Source organism: Tachypleus tridentatus, chromosome 11 (assembly GCF_004210375.1).
Source record: "Tachypleus tridentatus isolate NWPU-2018 chromosome 11, ASM421037v1, whole genome shotgun sequence".
In the NCBI taxonomy this organism is placed as follows: domain Eukaryota; kingdom Metazoa; phylum Arthropoda; class Merostomata; order Xiphosura; family Limulidae; genus Tachypleus; species Tachypleus tridentatus.
Window position 1 is genome coordinate 89,505,779 of NC_134835.1, and position 17,017 is coordinate 89,522,795.

The following is a 17,017-nucleotide window of genomic DNA, read 5'->3' on the forward strand; positions in this document are numbered from 1 at the left end:
CATCACTGACTGTGTCGGGTCTTTACCAAAAATTCGATCAGGGAAACAGTATCTGTTAACTATCATGTATGCATCCACTCGATTTCCTGAAGCTATCCCATTAAGAAACATTTCAACCAAAAATTTCTAAGGCTTTGATTAATTTTTTTACTTTTTTTGGCTTCCCCAAAGAAATTCAACTTGTTAGTTTATTTAATGAATATGAATGTATATTTCTGGACGTTCCTAATCAAACCAACATTGTTGTCCATGATGTTGATATAAGTGATGCTTTTTCTGTGAAACATCATTCCTTAGTTAAAAATAGTCTAACACCAATTTTTAATTCTCTAAGGAGAGAGGTGTAACGAATTTACTGTTATACATTTATTTTAATATCTACGTTTGTTTCAGTTTATTGCATGTAACGTATATTGTTAAATACGTATTGCACAAGTCCAGTGCCTGTTAAATGACCCAGATCAGCATTTTTATCTTCCTTCTAATAATCAGCGAAGATGATATGCTCCATAGCAGTATTTTCATCATCTTCAGTTTAATCAGCCTTGAACTATGATTCCTTGTCAACCCAGGACATGAGAAATTCATCTGTAACATAAGATCACAGCTTATCCAAATTCTGCACTTGCTCGTAAATATCTTGTGAATGCTAGATCTCATATGTTAATGAACCAAACTATCAGAGTAATAAGAGCAGACCAGTCTAATCAGAGCGAAGTAGATTTCATGCTGTGGATTTTCCTATTTTATACTGTGAAAATACATTCACATCTGCAAGAACTGTTCTCAGCCACTACACAGAAATATATAGACACTGCTGCATCATGGAACTATGAAATGGTGCATATGTCACATCTACAGGGAACATAAATTCCTGCCTAAAGATAAACACGTTCCCCAATGTGCCGTCATGACATACGATAAGTGTTCATCCCAACTGCCTCCACCAGGATTAACAATCTTTGCATGTGCATGTCTTTACCACCCCAGTATTGTCTACAACTCAGAGAATAATTGGCTGTTGAGATTAATTGCCAGATCTTTGTGAATCTTTTCAGGTACACCAAATGTGCTTTCTATTTTTATGCCAATACACCAGCAACATAATGTGCTAAAATGACGATCAGTTGCTATTCTTTGCTTATCTAGTAAAGTAATAATTAACAACGAGCATATGTTGATTTTCTCAATTTGTCACAGAGAAGGAATCTGCAATATCCAAAATCATTTTCTAGAAAAGGGAACCAAGAAATATCTTTATATCAATCTTCCTTTGGGCTGCACATTTGGACCAGAGCTGGCACTAACACTGAGTATCACAATTTAAGCCATGCTAAAAGATACATAATTGAACATTACCACTATGACAAGTAATATTCTGGTAGTTTCTAGTTGTAGCGTAGTGCAAAGTGTGAAGAATATTCTGCCTCGAGGCTCGGGGCACCACTAGCTGCATTACAGGCTGAGACTCACAACTAGTTGGCCAACAAAACTGATACAACGTGCTCTCACTCATCCTTAACTGTATATGGAAATGCTATAGAATAACTGCACCCCTTTTACATTGTTAATTCTGTGTTGGATATGCATTTCCTTATTACATGTCAAAGATTACCCAAAATAGTTATGGGCCTCACAACTGTCTTTCCTGAAGCTCTTGTGGGATAAGTTTCGGGATCTAGTTGTGGCAGTTGAGATAGATTTTTATCTCAACTCAGTTTCTTTGATTGTGACATTCAAGGAATGTCATGCCTTACTGTGCATCAAGATAATCTGTCTGCATTTCTATGTTGCACTCCCAAATAGTGCTTTATGACCATACCATGTTTATGTAATTTTATGATCCAGTGCGGAATAATCCCTTCTATACTTTCCTGAACATCTTCAGTGATACATGATCCACCCTGAGGTTGAAATTTCTGTCATACAAGTAATGTCTTTAGTGTTTAATGAAGATTACAACTGCTAACAGTTTTCCATCCTCATTCAGTACCTGTATTCAAAAGCTATGAGCAAAGAGCTCGCATTTCCTATCAGGTTTACAGATCCATCTTCAAAGTACAACAGCACTGCCCCAAATTACATTGTTAATGTCTAACAGGAACTCACAGTTATGCCAAGGATATGCTAACACTGGAGTTTCCACTAATCCACATTTCAAAAACATTATCATATATAAGCAAAAATGTCTTCTGTTCTGTTTTTCACTTGACACAGCATCATCTGACATTCAGAGGTTCTCCACTGCTCCACCAATTGCCGGTGAGTGCTTGATATCTTGCATACTGGCTAAACAGTTCATGTTGGCAACATTTATTCATCAGCAGTACCTCATGTTTTCTCCTATGGGTGAAATTGGCTACAACAATGATTCTGTCTCACTGGTCAACAACAATGTAGGGATCCTATAGAGACCAATTTACTTAATCTTGAATGCCCTTGCACCTCAATGATCTTCAAACACCTAGGATCAATTCTGTCTAAAGCTTAGTCTCAAGAAAGAGAATTTCATCAGCTCTTGTAAGTATACTAACAATTATTTGCTCCTTTATTGGACCTGTAGTGCTAAGTAGTGGCTTTTAGGAACACAGGCAACATTAACTAATTTAGGAACAGTTTTTCCACATATCTCGACATCCTATTTGTAGGTTGCCTTGGCTTCACTCCCAAGTCAACCTTTTCTAGATCATATGCCTGCACAACGTTGGACTTGAAGTATTGAATAATTTTGTCTTTCACCCATTCAGAGGTATCACGAGTCTCCATAACAGTAAGATCCTAGTCATGGTACTAAAACTTATTATTTTCTTCTAAACTGAGGTATTAGGTGGCATACAGGTTTCATTTAATTATAGCCCATTAAATGAAAGTTTAAAGTATACTAAGTGGGTATTTATTATTTATGTTTTTCTTTGAACTCTGATTGAGCTTGCAGTGAAATAAGAGCCAAAATATTGTCTTTATTGACCAAACACAAGTCAGAATACACAACACAAAGGTAAATGTAGGTGGAGGATGTGTTGAACTAGTAAGAAAAAGGTAGAGAAAACTTTAATATAATTCCCTTACCAGTTCAATGCGATCCTAAATGTAGAACAAAACAGTACTAACAAAGTAAGTAAAATAAAAATGCCTAAAATCTCCAAATAAAATTAACATTGACGATAGCGAAAGCTAAAATCGACAAATTGTAATTTTACAGTGGAAAAACTGGGATTTAAATACTAAATATAATAAGATTCACAAAGCCAGGTTTGCACATAACTGTATCTCACATACATAGCCTTTGTTCACTTTGACCATTATCTGATAGGCTTCACAGAAACAAACACCTATCGTAAAACGTCACCCCTATTTTTCCTGTAAGAAAATATGGTTAACTGCTAATTAGTAATTTGACGTTTATTTCTGTATGCTACAGAAAGAAATTCTTTTTTGTTTACTTGAAGGGCTTTTTAATCCAAATTGAAATGAAGAAAAATTTCAAATGTGCATAAATTAACTGGGGGTGGGGACATAACGCATGGTACAGTTTTTTTACTATCGCTGGTACACACACTAACATTTAACATGATCAATTTTCTCTCGACAGTATTGGACTTATATACAGAACGTAACCGAAAGTCAATTATAAGAATTTTTAAAATAAAAACACGAAAAACGGTCGGTATAAATTTGCTATAGATGACGAAAATTTGAATTTTAGTATGAAATATAATTTATAATTCTTTGTCTACCAGAAAAAATAGAATATATTCTATAATTATTTATTTTGTTTAGGTAAAATATTTAAATATTTCTTAACGGTTTTTTCTTTTATTTGTCTTTATTTAACCGCCTAGATAACGGAAAGCTAAAAGATTTTTAACAAACAACTTCCACATCTGAACTTTTGGTCATTGCCCAGAAAATGTGGTGGTTAACGTCTGGAGTTTTCTTTATAGTTCCAACTTTTACATAATGTAATTCTTCTGCTATACTTTGATGTAATTTCGTAGAAAAAAAATCGAAGCTTAACATGCTGAATGTTTCATTATGTTATATCAAGAAATTTAATATCAAATAAAGAGATTACATTTTTCCCAGAACTGCTTCAAGTCATATGTTTGTGAACTTAACATTTTAAATTTTATAATGCCTTAAAGACAAGCACACACGCTTAAAGACACAAAAGTACTGATGTGGCTCACTAACGTGTCTGATTTATTCATAATATATTCTTATTGTCGACTTCCATTGATGTTAAATTATTAACAACGAGGAAAAGCTTTTGAGTTTTACTCTAAGATACGTTTTATCTGAACGATAGCCCCTTTATAATTATCCACGTTTTTAAAATTAATATAATTTTAATTTTGTAACATTTGCTTCTAACAGATATGTAAATTTGTTTGAAATTAAGCAGAAAACATCTCAATTGGCTATCAATGCTTTATCCACTACAGGTAGCGACACTCAGATGCTAGCGTTGTAAGTCAACAGACATACCGCTGTGCCACTGGTGATACAAAAATTAAAATAACTAATGTACATATAGACATTGAATATTGTAATGATATACAAATAATTCGCCGTAAAAGAAATTGATAAACACTGAGAATAAGCATTGCAAGCAAGTTTTCACTTGAAAGATCTATCAGACTTACCAGAAAAATAACAGTTAGTTGTGTAACTATTGTTAAATATTTAACCTTAAGTAAACAATAAACTAACCATCCTCTCGATCTACTTGTTTTTCGACCATATGACATAAGAACTATTTTTCCACAAGTGGTAGTCATTTGAGAGCTTTAAGTAGTTTTTACGTCATCGTCCAAAAACTGTATAATAGAATGTTGCTTAACTTTCTAATTTCATACCTGGACGAAACTTCAGATTACGCAAAGATCCATTGATTCGAATCCATTGATCCATTGATTTGTGTCACCAGTGCGGAACGATATGAAACTGAAACTTATTAAAACTCGTTTGTTCAATCCCCTACATGGTCTTTTGCTTCTTTTTAATATAATTTGGGTCATTTTTCTAACTTTTAACCAAGAGCCTGCAAAATTAACGATACTTTTTTGCAGCACTATCCTTGCTAAGAACACTTTAGTTACACTAGTACAATATAATAGTATAATTATTACATCTGAAAATTATTTGGCTGCTAAATAAGCGTAAAACAAAATATTATGGAAAATAAAAACAATTCGTAGAGATAACTCTACGAATATTTGTACTTGAACCTATAAAAATATATAAAATTGCTTTAAAATTGACATCAAGGTTTGAGCATTTGAATTTCACACAAACCCTTTTAACTGGGATTACTTAGATTTATGTATGAAAATTGTACAATACACATGTGATAATACAATACAAAAAAACAGTTTAAAGTGAACAAATCTGTTTAGTTTATTTGTTGAGAACTTCTTAAAACACTTTTATAAATCTTAATCATTTAGGTAAAAGTAAACAGAAGGATCTAATTTGACCATTACTGGTACCTCAAACTGAAAAGATTAAGGTCTTTTAGTTGCATATAAAAAAACTTTTGACACAATTAAAAACTGAAAGAAATATTGGAAGTAAATATTGGCTTTACAAACGCGTTATGTGATAATTATATCGGAATACTTGTATATTTTAAATGCCAAGAAACACCGGATAAATTTAAATAATTTTAACCAGCAGAAACATTCACGGGTGCAAACACTTTCGGTCGCACCCAACATGCTCACCCTTTCAGCTGTGGGAGTGTTATAATGTGACGGTCAATCCCACTATTCGTTGGTAAAAGAGTAGCCCAAGAGCTTACGGTGGGTGGTGACGACTAGCTGCCTTCCCTCTAATCTTACACTGTTAAATTAGGGATGGCTAGTGCATATAGCCTTCGTGTAGCTTTGCGCGAAATTAAAAAAAAAAGTATTTATATATATATAAATCTAGTGTAACAGAATGTTAATTTAATCAATTCATTTTAAATAATTAATAAAACGACCAAATATAATCTAAAATAACATTTTGACTTGATCATTGGTATGTACTATACTCCCCTCTAGTACAGCAGTAAGTCTACGGATTTACAAAGCTAAAATAAAGGCTCGATTCCTCTTGGTGGGCTCAGCAGATATCCCGATATGGCTTTGCTATAAGAAAAACACACGCACGCACGTTTATTTAAAAACACATAAATACAGCTATACTTCAATTGTGTTAAACGAGTTTGAAGCACGTATTCCAAACATTAGGTTTTTCAAGTTAATTTTGATAAATCGTAGAAGTTAATGTAAGGTTTGATCCAGTATTTAGAAATATCAGAAATAAAAATCTGGTCTTAGTTCAACAAGTGGGCAAAATTAATCAAAATATCTTAAATCTGCTAAAAATGTTGCACACAGTGGTGAGTAATATGTATATATATTCGTAATATTGACACTGCAGTAAGAAATTGTTTATTTGTTTGGCGTTTTAAGACTAGTTTGTTTTCCGTTGATGCAAGTAAAACACTTTAAAATGTACGCTCCCCACTTTGAGTTCGTGAGTGCGTTATAAGAGTGACGACCAAATTAATTTGACACTCAACATTTGCATACTAAAATATCTGTAAAGTTGGTTGAGATTTAACGTCTTAATATTTTAAGTGATAAATATTTCGTGTACAAATATAAGTTTTTTATAAAGTTTATAGTTACACAGATTAAGTTACTTTGGATTATTTGGACTATTTAGAATTATAATTTCTAATTTCAACTATAAATAATTTAATCTACCATCGTTCTCTCCCCCACGTCCAGCATTTCAAAGGAAATTGTATTGCATGATTTGCTATTCAAACAAAAAGAAGTGTTAAGTCTGGGTGATTACAAGGATAATAATCGGGTTTCGAGATACTAGCAATGAGCACAGCACAGATAGCCCATTGTGTAGCTTTGTGCTGACAAAAAACAAGCAGTACTCTTTACGTCGTCCAATAATCTAACTTTTAAGCGATCTAGTTGTACATAAGAAATTTAAATAGTTCCTGTTGGTAAATATATCTATTTGTATTGTTCATTTAATTATAAATATCCAGTTCAAATCTTATCACTGTGAACAGATAATTTTACTCAGTCAAGCCAAGTTCTGCTTTGTTTGATTTTACCCATCTCTATCATAATGATGTTTAGCATTGTGTTACAAATCACTTATTAAATAAATCAAAAGCGTAAATAGTCAATATGGGGTTACAGCTAAGAAAGAAAAAAGGGCGTTTTAGTTAAAATCCTTCAGAATAACTAGCACAATAACCTCACGTTCTCAGTTTAGAGGCTATTAGATTCCGGTTAAGTCCACGAGATGTCGCTCTTACTGTTACGCTTGGTCGAGAAGAGTGAGCGAGTGAGTGAAGTAGGCTTTACCTGGCCGTATAAAGGAAATAAGTGATGTGTGAAGTACAGTAGTGATTTTGAAGTGTTTTATCTTTTCTAGAATTCAGTGACAAAGTAGAGCATTTGCTTCATGTAACACAACGGCTTTCTTGTGTATCAATTGAAATGACAGTCACAAGCACTGTCTGCTTCTGTTTCGAGGCGTAAGGTCTGCTGTGGGAACTACACGGAACATGCAAACGATCTGCTCTGACAAGGGGTGTCTTTGGTGTAAGAAATCGAGACTCTCGTTTTTGCATTTGTGTAGGCTTACGGTTTAGATACTGTAACGTGTTTAAATCACGCCATCAACCCGTTTGGAGTGTTTGAGCTAAATGTTTTTCTACTAAGTTATGTAATTTAGTTCATAAGATCTTAGAAATTCTCAGTGATGAATGAGTTATTCAGTTATACTTTTAACATCGAAAATAGAACTTAATCTAACCCTGTAGTATTCGAAAACGGTGGTACAACCATAGAATAGGTTGTAATAGTTAAAGTTAGCGAGCTTTAAGCTGCAGAATTGTTGTATAACATAAGCTGTTAGTATTATAAATACGATACATGTGTTACAGTCAACGCTGCCGTGATAAAAAAAGAAATCTTGGTTTTAGCACATCCTCTGGTAAAATGTAAAGAACGAAAAAGTAAATAAAACGAATGAGGGCATCGTAATAATACAATATAAAACTTTTCACGCAGTAAGCTTACTGTGCAAAGAGTACAAATGAATGGCGATTTAAACTGTGGTTTTAAATGTATTGTTAGCCTTTTATATATATATAACAGTTTCATTTTTACTTGTTTATCAGAAGAATTTATAGTGTGAAATTTATCAAAATAATGAAAACAAGAACACGGAAAATGCATTTAAATACCTTTTAAGCTTTAGCCACTGAAAACTATAAAAGAATGTCGAGATTAAGTCCATTAAAATTATATTATCGGCAGCTAGAAAAGTAAAGTGTAGAACGGTGTGCATATCCACAAAACAATGTTTATTCGTGATTTTAGTTTTAATTAGAAATACGTCATATTCAAAACAGGGAATTATCCTCCAGTGTAGAGTTGAATATTTTTATCTTCAGAAACATAATGCCGTATGTATTGTATTTACAACTTATTAGTCAGGTGCGTATGCTACTTTTGAAAGTAAGTTGATTGTAATTTTTTCTCCATTGTGTGTTATAGTGTTTGATATTAACTGCTTAAACTTTCCTATGATTCCAAATTCATCTGCATTGATAAGCTGGGCATATTCCATAAAAGTTAAGATTAACGGGGAAGGGGGGGGTCCGATAATGGTTTTAATTGTGGAAAGATGGCAATAAATGAGCTTTGATTTTTATTATTTTCATTCAAAATTGTACTGAGAGCAAAATGTGTTATAATTTGTTTTTGTTTTGTTTTTGAAATTTGCGCAAAGCTATTCGAGGGCTATCTGCGCTAACTGTCCCTAATTTTGCAGTGTAAGACTAGAGGGAAGACAGCTAGTCATTACCACCCACCGCCAACTCTTAGGCTACTTTTTAACCAATGAATAGTGGGATTGACTGTTACATTATAACGCCCCTACGGCTGAAAGGGCGAGCATGTTTGGCGCGACGGGGATGCGAACCCGCGACCCTCAGATTACAAGTCGCACGCCTTAACCCACCTGGCCATGCTGGGCTATGTGTTATAAACTAGCTGGGATTAATGATTCTCTTAGGAATGTCGATACTACGTTGGTTTCGAAGCAGTCTAAATATTTGTCAGGCTTAAAAATGGTTGAGTGGATGTATGGAAGATATATTTCAGTGTTTGAAATTGAATTGTGTATACTAGCGTCAGGTTTCAAGAGAAGGTAATCAAGTAATAGGTACATTTTTGTTGCAAGTTTCAAGCACGAGCTATGGAATATGTGTGTTATATTTCGTATTTTATGATGACGAGAAACCCACTTTATGTAAAAATGTATTTTAAAGACTGCTGGTATGTGTATTCAAACTTTAATTAAAACAAGGCATGGAACAACGTTTCGACCTTCGTAGATTATCTTCATGTTATCAGTAAGAGTTTGCAACTGACCGTGACCGTTGCTGGGCACATGTCTGAAGGAGGTCGAAACGTTGTTCTGTACTTATTTTAATTATTTAAAGTTTTAATACCCATAACATCCGTCTTTAAAATACATATTTCGTATTTTTTATGAGGATTATGTTGATTTTTTAAAATTATTATTATATGGATTTAAGACAAACCTTAAATGCTTAAAAGTGGCCAAACCGCGTGGGAAATTATTGGGATTACAGTAAAAAATATCGCTAACAGAGAGGGTATGAATCAGTGGATTCTAATCATTGTAAGAATGTTATATTAAATTAGCTTGTTCATTACTGGGTTAATTTTTAGTTCTAAATAGTTAGTTTTCTTTAATCAGAAGTTAATAACATTATGTATATATTTAAATTAATATAAGTTATTTAACAAACAAATAGTTCCAAAACTTATTTTTTTATATATCTTTTCACAGTTTTGATTTATTCATGTAGCGAAACGAACGTCCATGACCTTTTAACCGTGAAGAAGGTACAAAAGTTAGGTCAGTCTTACTATTTGATAATAAAGAGTAGCTTCTAAGTTAGTGTCGGGTGGTGTTGACTAGCTGCCTTCCCTCTAGTCTGCCACATTAAAATTGTGGAAGAGACGTTGCTTTTTTATGGATGTGAAATAGTAGACTTGATTTAACGAGATATAAGGGCTTACCACGATGGAAAAAATGTTCATCTGTTAAGTTGCTCGTTTATGTGTTTCGGTCTTTAAACGTCTTATTAAGAAGTAACGTGTAAAGTGAGACGGTTGGTGCCAAAAAGTTCCTCGTTTGTATGGCCAATAATCACACTTATGAAGTATTAATGATTTGCTCGTGTATTTCCTGCTATTCACAATATATACATTCTAATAACAAAATGAACTTATTTTAGCTTAATCAGAATATATAAAATATACGATAATGAACAAATCAATATTTTTTCAAACGTGCTTTTACAAAAAATAGATGTACTTCATTGAAATGAAATATATGATTAATACTAACTTCCAATTAGAGCAAACTGTCTACTTAAATGAAAAACAAAGATCAACCCGGTAAGGAATATAGCTAGTAAACTGTGCGTGAGGCTTGTAAGGTACGTATAATACAGTTATTTATCCATAGAGTATATCCAGAGTTTGAACCAAAACATTTAAAGTAATATGAAAGGAAATTTGTCAAGGATCTTTCGTTTTTAATCACTTTTATCGTAATTCCACTATGTTTGTGTGTGTGTGATTCCATCAATCAGTTGTTTTCAACTCTTCATTCGATTCAAGCAACTTTAAAACTTAAATACTTTCAAGAAACGACAGTGTAATTTGACATAGAAAATCAATAAATTTAATATTGGATTTCAGCTCGTCTTGTCTGTACCACTTCATATTGAATAGTTTAATCCATCTGTATAGTCGCCGCAAACTTGAAACTAAAAGAAACCTTTTGGAGTTAATTACCCTGTTAAAAGAATAATTATATTGAACGAATTGATCGTGTTTTAGGTGTTTATTGAGATTATAATCACTGACATATTCGATTAAATAGTATATAAATTGAAAAAAAAAGAATATCGTATACTGGAATTTAATCTGGAATTCTTGTTTTATTAGTTTTAAGTTTTAAAACTACTCCATTAAACTGGATAAAACTAACAAAATTTCTCGGCTTTTCGTATATAACGTTAGATATGCCTAATTTTTATCAGTGTATTTTGTTTTGAATGGAATTAAATTTGGAAAAGTTAGAATTTTCATTTAAAAATAATACTATTCGCTATTTATAAGTTCACTGACAAAATAATAATTTGGAAGAGCATCTATGAACCTTTTTTTTTTTTTTTTGTACTTGTGTGCTTAGATTGGAAAACATGCAACGTATTGAACAATATGTGACTTTGATACCACTTGTGAGGCCCGGCATGGCCAAGCGTGTCAAGGCGTGCGACTCGTAATCTGAGGGTCACGGGTTCGCATCCCCGTCGCGCCAAACATGCTCGCCCTTTCAGCCGTAGGGGCGTTATAATGTGACGGTCAATCCCACTATTCGTTGGTAAAAGAGTAGCCCAAGAGTTGGCGGTGTATGGTGATGATAGCTGCCTTCCCTTTAGTCTTACACTGCTAAATTAGGGACGGCTAGCACAGATAGCCCTCGAGTAGCTTTGTGCGAAATTCAAAAAACAAACAAACAAACAAACAATACCACTTGTGTAAATAAAACTACTTGCGCAGAAGTATGACGTAGGATTTTACATTGCTAATGTGTTGAAAGGGCTTAAATTTAGTAACGACGATAATTTTATCAACGCTTGAGTAACTTGAAACATTAATCGGATTTTTTACAACTTTAACAACTCATAATGCAATAATTTCTTGCCATTAAGATAAAAAACAAAAAAAGTCTCAACCGGAAGATGAGTGCACTGACAATTCATCTTCAGGTGGGTGGGTTTGGCGTTTTATGGCGCAAAGCAGCTATGCTACCTGCGCCACATCTTCGGTTATAAACACGTAAAGCAAGAAAAGTGTGAATTCCAATCGCTGATTTTGGAGAGAACTAAAATGTATATATAGTTTTTCACTACTGCTTGTCTTGTGTTTAACTCATGAATTGAAAAGTTCAGGTGCGTACTTTCCCTATCTTGATTATTTATATGCAAAAACGGCTCGTTTGGGCTGAGAAAACACTTTTACATAGAAGAGCGAACAACGTTTCGACCTTCTTCGGTCATCGTCAGGCCCAAACGAGCCGTTTTTGCATATAAATTTCTCAACAAGTGGGTTTCTCATCACTGACTATCTTGATTATATTCCTGACCTCTAAACCTGTCACTTCCAGGCACTTTATTATCCAGCAAGGTCAACGTTTCTGGACAAACCATGTTCTCGAAGCCTCTGATTGGACTCTGTATTAACTCTACATGTGCATTTTACCGGATATATATATATATATATATACGATACCGCTTTGGGAGTAATGAAGTAAATCACAAGTTAACGCTTTTATAGACTCGTATATTCAAAACTATTATGTATTTTTTTGTTGATTGTAATTTGATAAAGTTGACCTGCAAGAAATAAAATCATGATTATTTCTGAACACACCTCGTAATTGGCCTGTTGTCTTACAAAGAAAGTCGGAATAGTAAATTGTAATATCTTGTAGTCCCCCACAGCGGTGATTCTATACACTTACAATTCTAAAATTTGGGGTTCGATTTCCCACCGTGAACACAACAAATAGCCAGATGTGGCTTTGCTAAAAATCTATCTGTGTTTAAGAACTTTAAGACTCCTACTTGATTTCGTTTTATTGAGAAATTCTTTTAAATATTCTTTTTTAAATAAAACTTCGTATTGAGAAAAGAAACAAAAGAACTGCCCTTGAAAACCATGTGTTATTAAGGTTGAATTATACTATAAAACTTATCAAACGACATAGAATATGTTGAAACTATACTTAAATATCAAGCGATTTCGAATGGTATAAAATAAGTCAATAATTAGAAACTACTCTTAAATTCAAATATATTCACGTGCAAAGCTTTAAGTTTCTAATGCTTTGAATAAAGGAAACTTTTATCTCATTATTTAACTTTTACTCTTTTTTCGAGAAGAAGGATAACATTAAGGCACATTTCTGGTAGATTTAATATGCGTTTTATCAGTATTTCGTGCGTAGTATGAATATCACGTGGAATACGTTACACATGTAGTTTAATACAAATCCAGACGCTTACTTAATAGGAGAAATGTTTCCAAAAATTTAAATCGTATTATAATCTTATCCCATTTAAGACTCGGGAATATATTATGCTTTACTTTTCACGGCTTTCCAAGGTTAGTGAGCCAGTAACACGTGTTTTAGGCAATGTGAGACATTTGTCAATATTCTTGAAACCCTTTCAGACGCAGTTGATGCACTCGTGTTGTGTACGAAAATACTTTTTTATATTCACATAAATATGATTACTGTTGGAAAGTCTTTGTTATTTTCTTTCTTCTTTTTACGAAAAAAACAAACCAAAAATAACAAAAACACCGATTTTTTTATCTTTTGTAGTAAAAACTGTGGTTACAGCCGAAATTTGAATATACTGTAGGTCTGAAACTTTTATACCATGTCCATATTAGGTTAACAGCTTTCCGGATCGAAATTAAACTTCATTATGTAAATTGGTAGATTTTTGGAACAATTTGTTCTGAAGTCGGTGGCCAACAACAAACGTTCATTGTAATGTGGTTTGTGTGGGGGAAACTGTTTAATGTACTTTAGTAGCCACTTACCATTACATCTTGATTCCCATGTATTAATTGTTAAAGAAAAACAAATGTTCGGAAAAATTTTAAAATAAATGCATCAAATTATCAGTTAGTTTGTTTTTGAACCTATTTTGAACAGGTGCTAAACGTTTATCAGAAAGGTGAGTGATTGTATTAATAGCAATGTTCGCTTGAAGCTGGTTTTAAAAAAAGATTCCTTTAAACTTGTTTTTACTGACTGAAAAGTACCAAGGCTACAGTATTGTTAGCTGTATCTGTACTAGATATTCCAGCTGTTACAAAGCTCTTAGCTACAATTACAGAAGTTATTATGTAACTACATATTACGAATAGTTATTGTGAGAGATATAAAGTGCCAAATGTATTAGTTGACATTCGCTATAGTTAAATATGTCTGGCTTCGTAATTGAAACTGACGATATAGTGTATTATATTTCATATAGAAGATAAATTTTCCTTTGAGTTTGCAGGTTTTAGTTTTATGTTTACGTACTTTAAAATGTAATTTTGTGCAGTCATTTCGCCATCCTTTGTGAAACGTCGCACGTAACGTGTTATACATATAATAAATAGATCCACCACCTTAGTATTAAATATTAGTGATGAAAAGAGTATTAAAAAGTGGTATTTTTTATAATGCAATACCAGTATTTTGAAGGTTTATCATAAAAGTAACCGTTTCTAGATATTGCGATCGAAAATACCAACAGTGGATTTAAATTAATTCGTAAAGTATTCTAATTTGTGAAAGAAAATTGACCAATAGCATGTTTTGTATTTGTCATTTTTCACGTACAACTTTTCTAATATTTCTATGTACATGGTACAGAATTTTGAAGCAACACATTTCTGAGCGTAAATTACTCCTGTCCAGTTAAAAGTATGTTATTAAGTTATTCGTATGAATCTCTGGGAGAGCGCACTTCATAATTTTTTTTAATACTGTATTCTCCGTTATTGAAAAAATTATCATACGAGAGAAATGAAGAATGTGGTCAGATGAGACGTGCGGAGATGTGAGAAAAAATCAGACCTACCATAATTTACTTGCCACAAGATGTTACTAGAAAATCCATGACATGAAACAGGATCTTAAGAAGGAAAAACAAAATCCATCACGTGGAACAGGTTGTTGCAAGAGATAATTTGAACTTTCATGATGTGAAAAATAAATGTGTAAAATAAAATAAGAAACACCCCTTTTATTGTTCTAACAAAATACAGTTGAAGCCGTAAACATTGCATTAATTTATAATTAATAGTAGCTGAGCCCAGGAATGGTATGCCAGTTAAATACAGAGGTTAATAATATTGATAATGACGATAATATATGTCAAAGTATTCGTATGTAGAAAGTTAGTGGGTGGTAGCGTATTTTGAAGGCAACACAAAGTGAATCCTGGTTGTAATGAACTAAAAATAACCTGCCTTAAAGTGAGGACCTTGAAAGGAAAATTTATGCTTTAGTATGAAATCATCTTCAAAATGAATAATTTTCCAAAGGGTTTTATAGTTATAGGAAAGCATGTCGCATACAAATAATATGTCTTTACTAAAGTGTTACCATCCTATAAGCCGTCAGGCCCAGCATGGTCAGGTGATCATGATGCTTTAGTCGTAATCTGGGGTTGCGGGTTCGAATCCCCGTTGCACTAAACATGCTCGCCCTTCCAGCCGTGGGGGCGTTATAAAGTGACTGGCCAATCCCACTGTTCGTTGATAAAGGAGTAGCCCAAGGGTTGGCGATAGGTGGTGATGATTAGCTGTCTAGTCTTACACTGTTAAATTAGGGACGGATAGCTCAGATAACAAACGTTCTAAAAGCTGTCCTCTACAGACAATGTTTTTCGTTCCCCCTGGAGACCTTGAAGTCTACCAAGGAAACTGTTGTTATGTTACTTCATGATGCGGGTACTTTCAACGCGTTATCGTGCTCTATAGGTTATTACTGTTTAATTTTATGAGGTTGATTACGTTCAGAAGCCTTATTACAGTCGTGGAAGAGGCTTCTGAAGGGTAGGCTACACTCTCTTGTATCGCATGTCTATAAAGTATTCCCATTTGACGTCATAACCACAGATGTCGGAAAACTATCTGGTAACCTTGGTAGGAAAACTGCACAAGTGCTTGAAAAAAAACAATTGCTTTGTCAGAAGAAATGCTGAATTCAGTTCGCACAGCACATGTTTAATAGTGTTGAGAGATTAAACATTACTCAAAGGGTTCAAGAAGGCAAGTAAATAGCTGTTCTGTAAAATGTAATTTGTTTTCACGTTGTAGTATATTATGGTCTGTTACTGCCTTGTTTAATTTTCTATCTGTGTATGTTTCTAAATGTATTTTGTCAAAACTGTGCCATTAAAACTAACTGTTGGATAGCATTACTCAAGACCACTATTTATATTAATTGTTGAAGACAGCATTAAAAAGATTCTTGTATGGGAGTTGATTTTTTATACTCACTTTATTGTAATGTGTCTTTTCATTCAGTTAAGTACAAATTTATGTAAATTTTGCTAATATTTTATGAACATTCAGTTACCATTAGACGAGAAAGCTTTTTTTTTTTTTCATTTATTTTGCTCTGGTAATATTACTTAAGACAAAATCAACTAGTCACACCAAAGTACACATTAAGAAAATATTGAATCTTATATTTTTCTATTGATAGGCTGATGCAGAATGGATTTTGTGCAGAATTTGTGAAAACTATTTATATTTGTAAAGAACTTGTTCACACTAAAATATATTTTCATGGTATTTAAGTCAATTTTACCACTTTCTTGTTTTACTGGTAGTTTATCATACCGTTTACTTTGATCTCACCAGAGATATTAAAATTCAGACTGGAATTATTATAAACACCTATAATTATCTTGTTACATAGAAAGACTGAAAAAGACTAAAAGACATAAAGACTGGTGATTCTAAAGAAAGGAAAAATAGAATACAACAGAATGTATTTTGCACAAAATCTCTTATTTTGATATCTAATTTGAAGGTGTTTAGTGAACAGGAAGGACGTACTGAAGTTCTTTTGCCAGATCTCGATATTGACAACTTATAATTTTTGTTTAAAGGTAGAAGGAATAGGTTATTCAATAGTTTAATTAAAATATTAAGACGTGATCAGTGGAGAAAGTTCTATTTAGTTTTTAAATGCTACGAAACAACAATCTATAACAACGATGTTGTCATATGAATTCGACAAAATATACACAAGTGAGCATGTTGTAAAGTGTTTATATATAGGAAATACGAATGTAAAG

The 17,017-nt window shown here is 33.1% G+C and overlaps 1 protein-coding gene across 5 annotated transcripts in view; it reads left to right on the plus strand.

Moving 5' to 3' along the window:
• Window positions 1-7,326: 7,326 nt before the first annotated feature.
• Window positions 7,327-17,017, plus strand: part of LOC143232729 (uncharacterized) — a 66,822-nt gene continuing 57,131 nt past the window's right edge. Inside the window, exons 1-3 of one of the 5 annotated variants that reach the window (XM_076468480.1) lie at window positions 7,327-7,625; window positions 9,910-9,978; window positions 12,304-15,980. The gene's annotated coding sequence lies outside the window, so the exon portion shown is untranslated. The remainder of the gene's footprint in view (window positions 7,626-9,909; window positions 9,979-12,303; window positions 15,981-17,017) is intronic. The other 4 variants (XM_076468481.1, XM_076468479.1, XM_076468482.1 and 1 more) reach the window with 4 other exon arrangements.